The sequence below is a fragment of the Prionailurus viverrinus genome, chromosome E2 (assembly GCF_022837055.1).
Source record: "Prionailurus viverrinus isolate Anna chromosome E2, UM_Priviv_1.0, whole genome shotgun sequence".
NCBI lineage: Eukaryota > Metazoa > Chordata > Mammalia > Carnivora > Felidae > Prionailurus > Prionailurus viverrinus.
This window is the reverse complement of record NC_062575.1, coordinates 25,949,577-25,967,189: the sequence shown is the minus strand read 5'-3', so window position 1 is coordinate 25,967,189 and position 17,613 is coordinate 25,949,577. Positions and strand designations below refer to the sequence as shown.

Genomic DNA, 17,613 nt, shown 5'->3' with positions numbered 1-17,613 from the left:
TTCTCTCAAGATATTTAATGTCTGGTGGGAGTTACAAACAGAGCAGAACTTTGTAATTTTCTTTTCTGGAAATCTATGAGTGGAGGTCAGCAAAGGGTAGTTAGGGAAGACACAGGTGGACCTAATGGGTAGTTTGAAAATTTAAGAGCAATGGAATGGAGACAAACCCAGAGAAAGGAGACTAGTGCCCAGGCATGGTCCTGGGTTGGGTATGGGTCTCTCAGGTCTTTAACATATCCAGGGGCAATCTGTGTCTCCACAGAAATATCTCACTGTATTAGAATTATATAACGGTGTTTATTAAATACAATTTAATTACAAGCCCTTGAGCAAGAACTGTGTTTTATCTTCTAGCATCTAGCAGTGTGTGATATCCTGTGTGCACAAAGTAATCAAAAAGTGGCAGAAATTTAGCCACGCCTGAACAAAGATTTTGAGAACCCTGCTAGTGGCACAAATCTAAGTTCAAAAGAAACAAAACACAGGGCTATGACTGTGATACACAACAGCGGTTCAGAAGCTAGGACAGCAGTAAACGCTTCAGGAAATGGGGGTCTAAGGTGGGCAAGGAGCAATCATCTGGCATATCGGCTCTAATAAATAAAGGGAAGCTTAGGAATAGTTCATAAGAGGTGGTGAATTGTGAGGGTGCAGGGCCAGTTGGTAAGTTTACCAGTACAGGAGTTGTTCAGATGAGCTGAAGAAATAACTAACTAAATAAGTAAACAAATAACAAAAAGGACCTTCATCCCTTTGCATCCGCTTTATGCCAAGGCATGCCAGAATAATGATTGCTTTAAACTTCCATGACCCCTTCCCTACATTGATCTGCTGATGAAAACCTTCCAATCATAAGGACTGCACTGCACCCCAAATAGAAATGCCATAAAGTTTATTTTGATAAATTGTACTCGTTCTGTACCTGAGAAGCCTACCACAGATGGAACATATATCAGATGATTACCTGGGTTCCCACTTGCTGAGGATGTCCTACTTGCCAGTTGGTCAGAAGTGATCAGCCACTGCGGTCTTACTTAGATCCATTGCATTTTATTTTTTCTGCAGCCAAAGAACTTGGCGTCCAAACAGAAGTGTCATCACTTGATAATGGATATACTTGAATCAGCCAAGCTACCCATTCAGCAGCAGGATATTTGACAGCCTTTCTGATTAAAGAAAAGAAGGTACTTTACAAAAAAGTTCTCTCATGTTCATGAATTTTCAAGGTGGGACTTTCATTTTCCATCTGGCATCTGTTTATTTCTAATTTTCTCACTTTAGGTGAACAAACTGTAGGGGATTTAGGGAGAGTTCAAAGATATCATTCTGAGGCATAAGGGCAACACCTGTACCACTTTTTAAAGAACTGTAGGTTAATCGGCTCACTTCTCTGGGCTTAAGCTTATTTGTCTGTAAAAAAGTTTCCATCATTCATCTCTACATTAATTCATTCATTCAACAAGTATATACTGGAAATGTAGTATGTGGCAATCTATGTACCAATAATATAATGGTAAGAAAAAAAATCTGCTATTATCAATGAATTATAAGGGGGGAAACCTTTCCCATTTTTCCCTTCTAAGTTATTTGACTGGTCTAATCATTCAATTGTCCTGAGACAGATTAACAGGAGAAAAACAAATCTAATTGTGTATATAAGGGACTTATAAAAATATGGGAATTCAAAGAAGTGTCAAATGCAGGCAGCTTTCAGACAAAGAAACAATACATTTGTGAAGAATGGATAAAACAGAAGGTTTGGGGTTGGGGGAGTAAATAAGTGAAGCAGTAAAAAGGTTTGTTTATATAGCCTTCTGGCTCCTTTACCTTCACTCTCTCTGGTGATAAGGATGTCTCTCTTCCTCCTGGTACAGGGAGGGTACTTTTCACATGGGAGATTTATTTTCTGCTTTCAAGGGTCAATGGAGGATCAGTGTGTTTCTTGCACTGGCTGTTTCTTAAGTAACTTTAATTCAAAAAAAAATCAATACGCCAAAATGCATATTCTCCCCCTCCCACAATCATGAAGTTTAATACGCATTACATGTACTTGAAAGGTTCCTATAGCATGAACACATATAATAGGGACCTTCACGTGCTCAGAAAGAGGCCTGTGCAAAATGACACTTAAATTGGGATGTAAAGTTTAACGATGAGTTAACCAGATGAAAAGGAACAGAAAAGAGTTTTCAAGGCAGGGAAAATAGTATACGCAAAAGACCTGTGGTTGGAACTGGTTGTGGAAGTCTGAAGAAAAGGCCAGTGTGAATGTAACGCAGAGAGCAGGGAACCAATGCAGCTGTGTCCTTGCTTCTGATCTTTCTCGAGCATATAAAACACCTAGGGATTTTCTTTTCAATGCAGGTTTTGGTTTAGCCCATTCTAAGTGGAGACAGAGCAGAAGCTCTTCCAGAGAGACCTCCCCATGATGTCGGTGTTCCTGGTCCAAAGACCATGCTCTGCATAGTAAAGTGCTAGATGGAGTTTGGTTTCTACCACTATGACCAGAACGGGGGATTGTGTTGTTTATTTCAGCATTACCTAAGAAAGGGTGGGGATGGGACATTAGGCATGCCAAAATAACAACTTTGTCATTCTCTTATTTCTTTCTCTCTTTTCTCCTCACACTCTTTCCCAATTTTTATGTTCAGTCTCTATCTAATGCAAATGTAGAGAGAGGAGCATTTTGCGCTACTGTAGAGAGCCTTTTCTACCCAAGGAAAATGGGGCATGACTCCTCTGACTAGTTTCATGGCAATAGTTTGACCAATCTTTGTAGCTAGGACGAGTCATTGACCCATCATGGGTCATAAGTTTATACCCTGGTCAGGTGTAACCTGATTTACCCAAATATATAGTTATCAAGATATGAACACTGAATAAAGAATAATGTTGAGCTTATCAATGATCCCAATTTATGTCTCCTAATAATATCAAAACAAAAGAATAAATTTAAAGCTGTAGTGTAGGATTTATTAGCGCTTAGGCAAGAAGCAGAAGGAGATGTCATTTTACCCTTTAATAACTCTATTTATTTATGCACTAACACAGGTAAGCAATCGTTATTTAGAAGGAAAGCAAGAAAATGACAAATTAAATACTACTACTACTAACCTCTCAAAATGTACGTTGGAACTAAATGAACAGAATTCTATTCTGAGTTGCTCTAATTTTATAGACAATTCCTGTGGGTGTTCAGAATAGAGTCAGTAAAGGTCAACAACATTACATGTGATCCAGGACCTTATCACAAGCTCCTCCAGCATGTGAAGAATTATTATGAGACCAGGGGCTCTTTCTTCTCCTAACAGCAGATCCCTTTTAGTGGAGAGAAAACAACAGTTGAAAAGGAAGAAGTCAATATAAGAATGCTATATCAAGGTCACTGTGATATGGTTATTAAAACAACAACAACAAAACACTGCAAAAAGATGCAAGCTTGACATACTACTGTGACCCTGGGCATATCGTTTATTCATTTATAATATGCATTGATTACATATAATGATATGTCCTTGATTTTAAGAGGTTTGGTCTACTAAGGAGGACAATAATAGTTACAAAAACTTCTATAAGAAGAGAACTTTGACAGGGAAGAATATCATAGGGAAATGGAGAACTAAAACTTGCCTATGTCAGTCAGAGAGACCTTCACAGAAGTGGAACCTTTTCAGGCATTTCAGCTGAGGCATGAAGACTTAATTAGTGGAGGATTTTCAGGCTGCAGGAAACTTAAGACAGAACAAAGAGCCACTTACAATTTCTCATGATCTCTCAGGAGACTACACAAGTAGGTCAGAAGGGCAGGTGGATATGGTATGTGAGCATGTGTGGGGGGAGCTGAGGCAAGAAACAGGATTGGGGATGAATTATGATGAAAGTAGATTAGCCTGAATAGGTAGAAGGGAGATACCACAACATGATTTCTCTGCACTTCAGTTTTTCACCTTTTAGATCAGCATGAGAATGCATATATGTTTTCTCATTTAATCGTTGGAAAAACCTCAGAAGGTAAACGTCTGGCACTTTGTCAACACTTAATTAATATCAGTTGTATGGGGGGGGATAATTTTCCCTTTACCCTTCCAGGTTCTTGGCTGAGACTTCCCTGTAATAAAAGATGGATCAACATGAAAACAACAAACTGAAGTTTAGTAACAAGTATACATCCTGCGTACATGGAAGAGACCCAAGAAAACTGTGTAACTCCCCACAGTGGTCCAAGCCATCACCTTAAATATCCTTTCTACCTAAAGACAGAAGAAGATGATGCTGGGCCAGACCGGGAAGCCAGTACTGGGAGATTTTTAGACAAAGCACAGTAACCAAAGGTATGATTTTTGTGCAGATTTAAGTCACTGCCTTCTCCATTGATAACAGTTTCATTGATTTAGTCATCCATTGATTTAGTCATCTCCCTCTTCCTGATACAAACAAGGTGCCTCTTACAAATGGAGATTTCCTTAAATGTAAATATGTTTCACCAAAGGATAACTTTTACTTTGTTTTCAGAGTTTTTCCTGTGCCTGCTGCTGGTTATTAAAAATAACCAACCTAAAATAGTCATTTTGCCAAAAATGCATATTTTGGGGTGGCCAATTCTGCTCTGCTTCTGTTGAATGAGAATCCTATTGATACCGAAAAGTAGAATGAGGTGTGTTTGTGTGTGCATGTGTATGTGTGTGTGATGTACAAATACAGTGGCAAAACTTCCTGTAAGGAAAGAGATGGAAAAGAAGTACCTTTTCTCCTAGATTTTCTACCCTAAAATAAAAAAATAGATAACCAAAGAATATTCTAGAGGAATTTATAAACACTAAAGTTTGTAGGGGAAATATTATTTATTTTATTAAATTTTATTTAACTTTGTTTAGAGTTTCAAGTACCAGATAGTGTTGGTAAATGTTTCAGAATAAAGATCCTATTTGATCCGATACTTCCAGATCTATGTAGTCATAGAGCAACTCCACTAAGAAGTTAATTGCTTTCCCTATGTTCAAGTGAGGAATTATGTGTATGTGCAGTTTGGTGGTTAGAGAATTGAATGGAGTTTACACTGTTGAGTAGCAGAAACCATAATTCATATGACTGTAGTAATAGCCTTCTATAAAACTTAGCTGCCATTCTCTCTTCGTGAACTCAGATCCCATACTCTAGCAGAAGTAGAAGGAAGACCTAAAAGATGGCAATAAACTCTGCTGTGCTTTTTACTACTTTTTAAAGTTTATTTTGAGAGGGAGAATGAGAGAGAGTGGGGGAAGGGCAGAAAGCAAGGGAGACGGAGAGAATACCAAGCAGGCTCGATTGTCAGCACAGAGCCCAATGTAGGGCTTGAAATCACAAACTGTGAGATCATGACCTGAGCTAAAATTTAGAGTTGGCCACTTAAAATTAAGAGTTGGCCGACTGAGCCACCAAGGTGCCCTTGCTTTTTAATTCATTCTCTTCATTAGAGTCCTGTAGTGATCTACATACTTGTGTTTAATGCTCCATTGTGACTTTGACATCTCTATATATCTACCAATTATATTAAATTTCTCCTTTTGAATATTGCATCTGAAAAACAAAACACAATAAAACAAAAAGAAACACACAAATACAGATGCCCACACAAAACAATGCCACAAATTTATCCAAATGCCAATGATAGAAGGGAATACAGGGAGAAGACAGACAGATAGGGAGGTATTTTGCAGTTTCTCAAGATAATGTGTACTTTGATTTGCGTGTGCGCACACACACACGTGCACACACACACACACACACACACACAAAACCCCACAAAAACTGACATGGAGAAAGAAGGGCTTATGGGTCATATATTGTCTTCTTTAACATTATTACCTCCTCTGAACTTTAAGGACATGTTGGGGAGGACAAAATTTTTACTCTACTCTTCAAGATTCTTTTGGTTGATCTAATAATTAAATTGACATGGAAGAGGGGCATCCGGGTGGCTTAGTCGGTTAAAGGTCCGACTTTGGCTTAGGTCATGATCTCATGGTTCATGCGCTCACACCCCACATCAGGCTCTATGCTGACAGCTCAGACTCTGGAGCCTACTTTGTATTCTGTGTCACCCTCTCTCTCAGCTCCTCCCCTACTCATGCTCTGTCTCTACCTTTCAAAAATAAATAAATGTTAAAAAATGTTTATAAATTTAAATTGATATGGAAGAGATGAACAGGAGAAAAACAAATTTAATTACATACATGCATGGGCTCCATAAGAATATGAAACTCACAGGCAATCAGGCAGTTGAAGCTTATAAGCTGTCCTGAGCTAAAAAGAAGTGGGTAGGGGTCTGGGACTTTAAAGGAAAGAAGACAATTCACAGGAAGATGAAAAAGAGTAAATATTTGGTAAACAAGTGTTCACTGGATCACACAGAAACCATGGGACATGGAGAGGAATTTTAACAAACAGATTTTGCTAAATACCTCTTGTCTACCATCCACATTTCATATTACAATGTAGTTACCTGTGGTGATAGCTCTCTTCCTGAAGCAGATCCTCTACCTATACTCTTTTAGACATTTAGGAGAAAGGGCAAAGAGTCTTTCTGAGCCTTCTGTTTCTCAAAAAGAATCAGCCTAAAATAATCCACATGCCAAAGAGACGCATTTTGGGGTGGCAAATTTTGTAACCCTACAGACATGTCATGGTACTCCCACAATTCTGCAATAAATTTACAATGTATTAAGAAAATGAAGCAAAGACTCATATGTTCATCTGTGTCAATATGATATATGCTTCATGTGACCTATGGTTTTTAGACGTGACCTGTCATATAGGTGCTCGGGAAACATCTATTGAATGCTTAATTAAAGTTACTTACTTATCAGAGAGGAAAGGGTAGTATCAGTATAGGTAATTATTTCATTATGTCTTTATTTCCTGCTTTTTTTTCCTTATATCCTTCTCTTTTGATGAAGCAGCCTATCCAGCTTTTCTCCTTTCTTTCCAAAAAATTCTGTTCAATTCCAAAGGCAAATGGCAGAAGATTTTCGAATGTGTGGGTATATATGTATGCATAAGCCTCTGTGTGTCTGCGTGCATGAGTTTCATTGTGTATCCATGAGTATGTATGTATGTTCCTATGTATTGATATAGGCATGAGTTTGTGTACACAAGGTGTTTACATGCACATAGATGTATATCTGTGTACACGTGTCTGCATGTGTGAGCTTGTCTCTGTATACACAGGTCTATGTGTATCTGTATGTATGCACTGTATCACACATACAACGTGTGTGCTATGTGTGCATGTCTTTATGTGTGTATTTTTTAATCCATATGTATCTGTGTGCCTGTGCAGACATATGTGTGCCTCTGTGCACATATGTACCTTTGTGTATATGTGAATTTGTGTGTGTGTCTGTGTATATAGTTACCATGTGCATGTGTGTCTACTTGTGTTAGTTTGTGTGTCTATACGCATGCACCATTAAATCTATTTCCTACTTTTTAAATAAATGAAAGTGTTGCTTGCAGAAAAAATAAGCCACTTAGAGCCTAATGTTCTGGAAAAATTCATATTAAAAGACATCTGCTTATACCAAATTCTGTTTTGTCTACATTTAGCCACAGGTGTTAAAAAAACGATAAGCACTTGGAAAGTAGACAAACCAAAAATGGTAAGAGTATTCATATTTATCTTAGCTTTCACAATGAATCAAACTATAAACAACGAAGAAAGTGAGTTTTCATAAGTGAGTTCTGTTTGGTATAAATGGGAGTCATTTCTCATAGAAATGTGCTGACAGTAGGCACATTCTGAAAGCTTATAGTGCAATGAATCTGCTTACCTGATATTAATTTACTTTTTATAGTTTTTTAAATATAATATTGATTAAATTAGCATTTGGATTAATGACCTTTTAAATTCAGATAGACTGCGCCAGTACTGTCTTAATACAGATTGATCCTTGTAAGACCAAAATGTTTGAAAATCAGGGTATTTTCTAAATATTTTATACCTATCTTCTGCATCTATGATTATATATTCACAACATATGTTTATATTAATTTATACTATATAAACATATATACATAAATTTTTAGATATTGAGGTGTTATGCAGATATGCACACATGCATGTATTTGTTATATATATTTACATACAGACACATATATATGACATAAATCAAAGTCAATTAATGTAAGTTATCTCAAAAATTCTCTTTGAGCCCCTGATAAATGCTATATTATTATGCTAGATACAGAATACCAAGTGACAAAACACATGCCCGGACTTTAAGGAACTCATTGAAAAATGAAAATATGGGATCCTTTGTTCAAAAAGCAGAAAAAAGTGTGATTAAAGGTACACACACAGATTTTTCCTGTTTTCTGTGTTCTCTTCCTCTTGACTTGTCATGGTGTTTTGTTTGTTTTTTAATTCGCTAGCAAATGCTTGTCTAAGTGTAGAAAAACTAAAATCTTAAGTTATTAGCATGCATTTTACCATTCGTCTTTATATTGTGCAGTGACAGTTTTAAATTCAAATATCAGAGCATGTAACCTTTATGCAGAATTGCTGAAATTACCTAGTCTTAATACATGGCTCATCCTTCAGGGGTGCCTTGAGCTTCCCAGAAGAGAGGAACACAAGCCAGTCTCCCAAAGTTTGGAAGGAGGAAAGGAGGAGAGCACCAGATAGGATGTTCTGGTGATGCAGAGCAGGGGGATACTTAGGGAACAAACGAGGACTCTCACAGGTACGTTGCCCCTCTTATCAGCACATCAGACCTTATTGCCAGTGTCCTAGCCAGAGATGGTGTGTGAATTTGAGCTAGGCATCTCCCCGTTCTCATGAGCCAATCACCTCACCATGGAAGATGGGCAAACTCCCCAAGGATCTTTAAACCTGGTGCCTGAAAGTGCTAGGTACCTATGTAGAGATTACCAAATCATACTGCCACAAAGAAGCAGCCTCCCTATGGCCAGACACCTGCCAGATAATCTGGGGTCCTGGCAGGTCACTGTGGGAGGGCTGCCACCAAGACCCTCCCCAAGAGACTATGGGTATGTGCACCAAGCCTTTCCTTCACCTAGAGGAGGTGAATGGAGGCAGCAATGGGGAAGCAGGGTGGGAAGGGGAGGCTGGGCTGGGATCCCAGAGGTAAGGGAATGGACAGCTGAGAATCTGTTCCTGGGAGGCTATGGGAGGTGGAACCGCTGGTGAACCAGGTTCCAAGACTCAGGCACATGTCCCATTAACCCATCTTACAATGCACAAATTCAAAGAAACGAATAAATATTTCAAGATAGCAACTACAGAGAGCATTAACCCTTCTGGAGAAGGTGAAGGGACTGGTCGCATACCCGTAACACCAGACATGAGTAGACCAGATATAGTTCAATGGAGCAACAGAAACATATACTTGAGTACAGATTTGTCATGGAGAAAGGTGTTAAGGGACAGTTCCTAAAGAAGTGAAGACCTGAGCTAAATTTTGAATCTGAATCTGAGTTCTTTGAGCCAGTAAAGGTTGGGAAATGGCATTCCAGGCACAAGAAAGCCCATATCCCAAACCTCAGAAATGTGGAAGGTCATGGCATATTTGGAAAGCTGCAAATGATGATATAGTGGCAATGTGTTTGTGTGTGCTTGCTTACATGTGCATGGACGGTAAACAAAGGTGCAAGGGGAGTAATAGGCATTTGGGAGTTGGTTTGCATTGTGATAAAATTTGTATTTCTCTATAGGAGCTTGGAGCTCTGTAGATACTTGCGATGAATTAAGACTTGGTATGTATACTCAAGCTCAAAAATGAGACCTTCAGTTGACAAACAGCAAAACAGAACAGGGTACATTATACTCTCCAGTCTCAATGTCAGAAATTTGTCATTGATATGCAGCAACATCAAGCCAGCAAAGGTCTTAGGTTGAATGGGAAGAAAAGAGTTCACATATTAGACTACTTTGTTTTTAAGAGTTTTCTGATTTCCCCCTATTAGGGCATGTCATTCATGTTATTAAATAACTTTTGTTAAATTGAACTTGGCAATGAGGTTTTAGGCCACCATCACTATAGGTATATGCCTGCATAACACCCCATATAATTTTCTTACTAAGCAGAGAAATCACTTTTAAAACTATCTCCATTTCATTTGAATTTGATTTTTTTGGGAAAAAAATGTGAGGAATAAGCATTCTTTTTTTCCTGTCCTCTACCTTGCTTATAAAGTTAGGATTGTAAATCTGAGATTACAAACAAAACCAGAAATATCTGCATGGCCTATTCTTTGTCATTGACTCATGACAAGAAGAGATTTCAGTGTTTACCATGAAATCTACTTTCCCAAACACAAAACTTAGGGGATCCCTAGATCTTCTTCATCTTCTCACTTTATAAAAGTTCCTGCTTTCAGCATTCCCAAAGTATGTATAGTCTTCTTGTTTTATACACTCCTGAAATCCTACATTAACTTGCCCCAATGGTAGAGAATATATTTGATTATGTAATGCTGACATTAAAAACAAAAGAGCCAGTTATTTTACCAGCAAATTGAGTTTATCTGGGAATTGCAGAGGAATTGAAATTCAGGGTGAACAAAGTGTGATGAACCATAGGCAAGTCCAGAAGAGTGAAGAGAGGGACTTGCTTCTATAGGAGAAAGGAGGAAGCTGCATGGGGCTGTTTTTGCTGATTTCTTACTGGCTAATCTGTTGCCAGTTCAGTTGGTAAAATCCTTTCTTCCTCCCGCTGGGGTGTGTCGAGTATGCTTCCTTCTGGGGGGGAATGTGAGCTATGCTTCTTGCTGTCAGTGGTGGCGCCTGAGAGCTCCTCCTTTAGGGCTCCTCAACTCCATTTTAAATGAGGTTTCCTTTATTTTATTTTATTTTATTTTTTGCAATATATATGTTAAAATATGCTTAATGTAGTATCCCTTTCTAGTCAGATTTCAAATATAACGGGGACCATGTTTTTTTATTCCCTTTGGCACATACAGGCCACTAGCATTGATGTTGGCTAGTAGGCAGCTTTTAATATTTGTTGTATTAAATTGAAATCCATTACATGAATTAGTCAATGGTAATTAACTCATTTTAAAAATCATAAAGTGGAAGCATAGTCTTGAACTTCTTTCTTCAAAACCGGTATTTAATTTCTTTTTTTTTAAGGTGTAGCTTAGGTTACAGATTTCACAGCCTGAGTCGTAGACCCCTTTATCAGGAGTAGGATGTGTGCGAGTAGATCATGTAGAGGTGATGTTGAATTATAAGAGGGATCCAGCAATCCACAAGCATGTTAAGATTTCGCAGTCAATGAACACTAAGTTTTAACTAATATTATGTAGATGTTCATGGAATTTGAACTTGTTAGAGAGGTCTCTTTATTTCTAACAGAGTGAGGAATCCATGGTCTGTTTAAGGTTAAAACATAGTTTATGAGTGTGTTTCTGTGCACGTATGTGTGTTTGGGCTGGGAATATTGTCAGTAGAGATGGGATGCATTTTTTTTTTCTCTTTAATATTTACTTATTTTTGAGAGACAGAGACAGACAGAGTGTGAGCAGGGGAGGGGCAGAGAGAGAGGGAGACACAGAATCCGAAGCAGGCTCCAGGCTCTGAGCTGTCAGCACAGCCTAACACGGGGCTCGAACTCACGGAGTGTGAGATCATGACCTGAGCTGAAGTCGGGCGCTCAACCGACTGAGCCACCCAGGTGCCCTGGATGCGTTCTTTTTTCCTAGAGTGTGTTACTATTCACTGTAGAACTTGGCTATTTTTGTCACCATCCTCATCTGCTTTACTTTTTTAACCTAACATTTTAAATAAATTATTATGCTGAGCATTTACCATGTGTAAACGCAAAACAAGCTGATGAACATGCACTCACTTTCATCCTTAAAACAATCCTGGCAGATAAATATTCTTATCTCTATTATGAAGACCTTGAGGCTGCCAGGGAGTAAGAGACTTTCTCCAATTCCTGGAGTCCTTGATGGGCAGAATCTGGGATTCAAACCCAAGTCATTTAAACTGCAAAGCCATTGTTTTTTCCCCATATATGTTTCTCAAAATGTTGTTCATGGATCAGCTGTAGCAGACTCACTGGTGGGCCTAGAGTCCTGGCTAGGAATGCGTTTGCACATATTTAGAGGGTGTCAATCATGAGACATCCCTGCCCAGCCCGATCTCCAGGACTATAGAATCTCTGGAGAGGGGGACCCAGGAATCTGCATTTGAACAGGCATGAGAACCACTACACCACATTGTGCTGTTATGTAAGAGAAATTATAATTGATGGAATTTTAAGTCTACATTTAAGATCAAAATTGAGAGAGGTATAAAATAGCAAAACAGGATCCGATGATTGCTACAAGAAGTCACTTCCTTCTATCTTCCTTCACCAGCTCTCAGGTTCATATTGCTGAGTATATACTGGCTATGAACATTTCCATTTCGGGCTGATAGATCTGAGCATCAAATTCTATCATTAGGCAGCATTTCCTGTGGCTATATGTTAGACATTGGAGCTGCTGCATGTATAATAAGTTTTGCATGTGACGTCAAAGGTCTATTCTCAGACCTTTAAGCTGATTGGGATTTTCTTAGTCTTTGTTTATTTTGGGAAATAGTTTAATCTAATCTTTATATATGCTAAGAAAATGTCAATTTTAGCTTCAGTCCAAATACTGTATAATCACAGCACTCTGATGTAAACTCCGGAGCTGAACTTGAGCAAACTCCACACATTCCATTTTGTAACGTAATAACCAAGCTTAAATCTGACTGCACTGGGAAACGACCAAAAACGTAAGGGCAATTTAAAGCCTAATGATCATATTTGCTGCTGCTGATGGCGATGATGATGCCTGTTCTCTAAAATGACTCCAGCCAAGGAAAGCAAAGTAATTGATTCTGAGCTTGTAATTTTAAATTAAAAGGAAGGAATGAAGGATAGGCAGATGGAAGGGAGAAAGGAAGGAACAGAAAAAAGAAAGAGAGAAAAAGAAAATTGTTTTATCCAGCAACTGATCTGCAGTTTTTCCAAAATGCAAAAAAGTTTCATTTTCAGTGGATATACTTCTGTCTTTCCTGGTCCAGATCCAAAATCAGAAAGACAAAGTTGATTGCTCCTCACCTGTGTTGTATCTGCTCTGCATATCCAATAAATATTTATTTCTACCTTTTTGGTCATCGGCTTGCTGCAGGAGGCAGCATAAGCTTAGGGGTTAAGAGCATGTGTACTGTAAACAGACTGCTATGAATCAGGACCCTGCCTCTTTACATTGTGTAAATAAATTTAACCTCGTCGCTCTTGGCTTTTACTCCTTTCCTAAAGGGAGGGATGATAACACCTCGTATCGTTTTTAATATTAATCAAGATAATATATGCAAAACGGTCTGCCCAGAGGTTGCTACACATTATGTTCTCATAGACATAAGTTATTAATAAACCCACATAGATTTTAGAACAAAAGGCTGGTGAAGACATTTATTAAGGATGATTGATTTGGAGATCCAGCTTGAAAGAAGTTGGTCAGTGAGCTAAGCATAGAGTACAGGTGTTGATGGTATCATAGCTTAACAAGTAGAGCATTTATTTGACAAGTGGTGCTAATGTAGCTCGTTGGAAGAAGAAAAGGGACTTTACATCGATCATTTGACTTCTGGGAGCACACACTGGGCTCTGTGCTCCACGTTTATTAATTCTTGCATCCGGGTTTGAAAGGTTGAGAATTAACCAGAAAACAATAACCACAAAAACATGGAATGAAGAATTTTATTTTGAGGGAGGTCATTGATTATAGTAGAAATGGTAGTCTTAGAGTTTCTAACATTTCCTTCCTCAAAAAGCCTGAGCAAGTCATTTTACTTTCTTTTGCATCTGTAAAATGTAGCACTGCCTGCTATATCCCAGCAGGATGCGAGCACAATCCTGAGACAATGAGCAGAGTATTTACAGAATATTAGAATTTAAAAAATAATCTTTCAGACATTATAATGTTTCATTTTATTTTATTTTATTTTATTTTATTTTATTTTTTTATTTTTCCTGCTCTTCCTTATAAACAGGTATGTCCATAGTGTCACATAAAACTGACCTATAGAGTTGCTACAACTCCTCTACACCAATACACTTATTTTTTAAGTGTATTTATTTATTTTGAGAGAGCATGCATGTGTGTGCATATGAGTGGGGGAGGGGCCGAGAGAGAGAGAGAAAGAGAGAGAGAGAGAGAGAGAGAGAGAATCCTAATCAGGCTTCACACTGTCAGCACAGAGCCTGATGCGGGGCTCAAACTGATGAACATGAGACCATGACCTGAGCCTAAATCAAGAGTCAGACACTTAACCAACTGAGCCACCGAGGTGCATCCAATACACTTTTTAAATGTCTTTTTTTTTCTCAATAACCTACTCATTTTACTTTGCAGAATCCCTCTTCTGCCCTGTTGGATGAGTTTTTGTTATCCTTTAAGACACATCACTCTCTCAAAAATAAATCAACTTAAAACAAAAATTAGGGGTGGGTAGCTTGGGTGGTTCAGTCAGTTAAGCATCCTACTTCGGCTCAGGTCATGATCTCATCATTCATGGGTTCAAGCCCACATCGGGCTCTGTGCTGGCAGCTCAGAGCCTGGGGTGTGCTTGGATTCTGTGTCTCTCTCTCTGCCCCTTCCCCACTTGTGCACACACATACACACACACACACTCTCTCTCTCTCTCTCAAAAATAAATAAACTTAAAAAAATGTCACATCAAAATGTCCTCATCTCTCTGAAGACTTGCTCTCTCTATCTAGTCTCCTATATCTGGCCATTACCTCTTTGTGGTCACATAACAATTTTCAAATGCCTCTTAGTACTCGTATCAAATTACCTTCTAGTTTTCTGCATGCCTGTCTATATCTGTAGACAGCTAGCTTCTTAAAGAAAAGACATATTCATTTTTGTATTCATTGTATCTTGCATGTTATCTGGCAGAGACATGTCTTCATTTAGTACACGCTTGTTAAATGCAACAATATTCGCCCACTAATATTAGTACCATTAATATTAGAGAGGCATTCCTATTTCAGTTTTGGACACATTACCATTAGGGAGAAAATCAGATATCAAAGAAGAAATTCCCATTATGCTTCATATAAAGCATGAAAAAAATCCTGATATATCTACCATATACCAAGGATAATGGTGCAATTTTAATATAATGTAATAAAGAAGCATTCATAGCATATATTATGTGAGTCATATCCCTTCTTCAAAATGTATTGTAGGTATTTCTGGCTCTAAATTGTTAAAAAGGTCTTGGGGCTTCTTCCTGCATTCAATGCCTCCCTCTACCCCTCTACCCTAAACACACGTATATCCTAAATTCAAACACTTCTTGATCTGAACTCTCTCTTTTTTTTTTCTCAGCAGCTATTCACTTTTTCATTAGCTCTAATAGTCCCAGTAGAACTTTGATCTCACCATTCTTTTATTATATCCATTTTACATTATCCTACATTATATTCAGGAGTTGCCACATCATGGGCATGCTGACACCAAGTAGGGGTATAGTTAGTAGTTTCAACACACTCCTGGTAAGGTTGATTAGCACTGGGCAGCTGAGCATATAGTTTAAAGCCCTTGACCAATAGCACTTGGATTTCCTTATGGTCTCATGCCTGTCTATAGCTAAGTGGACATGAAATCAATATGCACTCATGGAAAGCTGGCCCTGATGAGATACATTCTAAATAATGCAGCATATTGTAACAGTCGGATGGTGCGTAATTCCCTCCATCTAAAACAAAATTGATTTTTGTCTTCTAACTATTATCCCTGCTCTGCAGAGGGATCTGTTTCACTTAGTTTCAAACATTTCAGCCATGCACCATAAACAAACACTAAAAGATTCCATAATATTCTCAAGATCGTCCACTCTTAGCAGCAAAGAAGTGCCACTAAGAATGCTAACGGCTAAGAAGTAATAAACCATCAAAAACTCCATTGCAAATGCTCTGAAAAATCCCTTTCCTTCCACAGCTCAGCAAGACACAGCTCTGTTTACACTCTCAGGCCATGATCCATAAAGTTGCCTTTGGCCTCAACTGACCCCCTTTCTCCATGTCAGAATTGGAGAGAAGAAACACTCACAAGATGGAATAAAGAATTGAATGGTCTACTTCTTGTTTCTGCCAAGTTAGTGTCTGCTACAAAAAGAGAAACAAATGAAAAAAAAAAAAACCTACTTAACTTAAGTCTAAGTAAGTGCTTCTTATTAATATGCATATGAATCTCCTGGTGATCTTGATAAATTTCTGCTTCACTATTTCTGAGGTAAGGCCTGAGATTCTGCATTTCTAACAAGCTCCCAGGTGATGTTGATACTGCTTGTCGGAAGACCACATTTTGAGTAGTGTGTTAGCAGAATTTTAATGAAGCCCCTCCCCAGCCAAGGGGAAAGGAGTTTGCTGTTGTAATTAAAGTCTCAAGTCAGTTGACCCTACGATATGGAGGTTATCCAGTGGAGCCTGATCTAATCTCATACGACCTTTAAATGGCAGGCTCTAGAGGGAAAAGAGGAGTCAAAGACATTTGAAGCATAAGAGGGGTGTGACCGGCTGCTACTTTGAACGTGGAGGGGGCACATGAGAAGGACTCTGTCGACTTTGAAGAGGTGAGCATGGCCCCTAGTTGGCAGCCAGAAAGGAAATGGAGACCTCCAAACTGGCTGACACCTTCGATGAGCTGGATTCCACAGCAACATGAATGAGGTTGGAAGAGGGTTCATGCTCAGAGACTCTGGAACAGATAGCTGCCTGGCTGCTTTCTGCCTTGTGAGGCTCCACGTGGGGAACCCAGCTTGGCCGTGCTGTGCCCAAACTTGTGACCCACAGGAACTGTGAGATAATAAATGGTGTTGTTTTAAGCTGCTAAATAGTTGGTAATTCGTTACACAGCAACTGGAAACTAATTCAGGTAAGAAGGTTCTAATTCAATCCAACCAACTAAAATTTTGCCATTCGTGTCTGGGTAAGAAGTTCTGATCATTTTTCCCTCAAAACCTAAGGACAGTCATTTTTTTTTTTTTTTTTTTAGGTTTATTTATTTTGAGAGAGAGAGAGAAAGGAGGAGGGGCAGAGAGAGAGGGGGAGGGAGAGAATCTCAAGCAGGCTCTATGCTGTCAATGTAGAGCCCAACTTGGGGCTTGAACCCATGAGGCCGCAAGACCCTGACCTGAGCTGAAACCAAGAGTCAGAAGCTTAACCTACTGAGCCACCCCACCCAAGTACCTCTAAGGATAGTCTTTTTAAGACAGAGAACAAAGAATTTGCCGTCAACAATTTACATGTAGTAATCTCATCATAAATCTCTCACTACTGCAATAAATTGTCAAACTTCTCTGGCCTTAGTGTCCTCAATTTAAAAAAAAAAGATTAATAACATCTGTTCTAAACAACTATCGCTAAAGATAGGTTAGGAATCACAGACAAAATAATGAAAAAAGACGTGTAAACTGGAAAATGCTTGACATATATACAGAATCAGATACGGCACTCGTTGAAATTATGCCTCATTGAACTTTTCTCTGGTCATAAAAAAAGTTCTTGAGATGTTAAAATACCGTAGCTTACTGCTCAAAAATCCCATCATTCTAAGTGAGAC

The 17,613-nt window shown here is 38.6% G+C and overlaps 1 long non-coding RNA gene across 1 annotated transcript in view; it reads left to right on the top strand.

The window, feature by feature from the left end:
- The window catches only part of LOC125153210 (uncharacterized), a 37,903-nt gene extending 21,018 nt beyond the window's left edge, over positions 1-16,885 (top strand). Inside the window, exons 2-4 of the long non-coding RNA XR_007147436.1 lie at positions 1,066-1,184; positions 4,090-4,331; positions 15,991-16,885. This is a non-coding gene — a long non-coding RNA (uncharacterized LOC125153210). The remainder of the gene's footprint in view (positions 1-1,065; positions 1,185-4,089; positions 4,332-15,990) is intronic.
- The last annotated feature ends 728 nt before the right edge of the window (positions 16,886-17,613 follow it).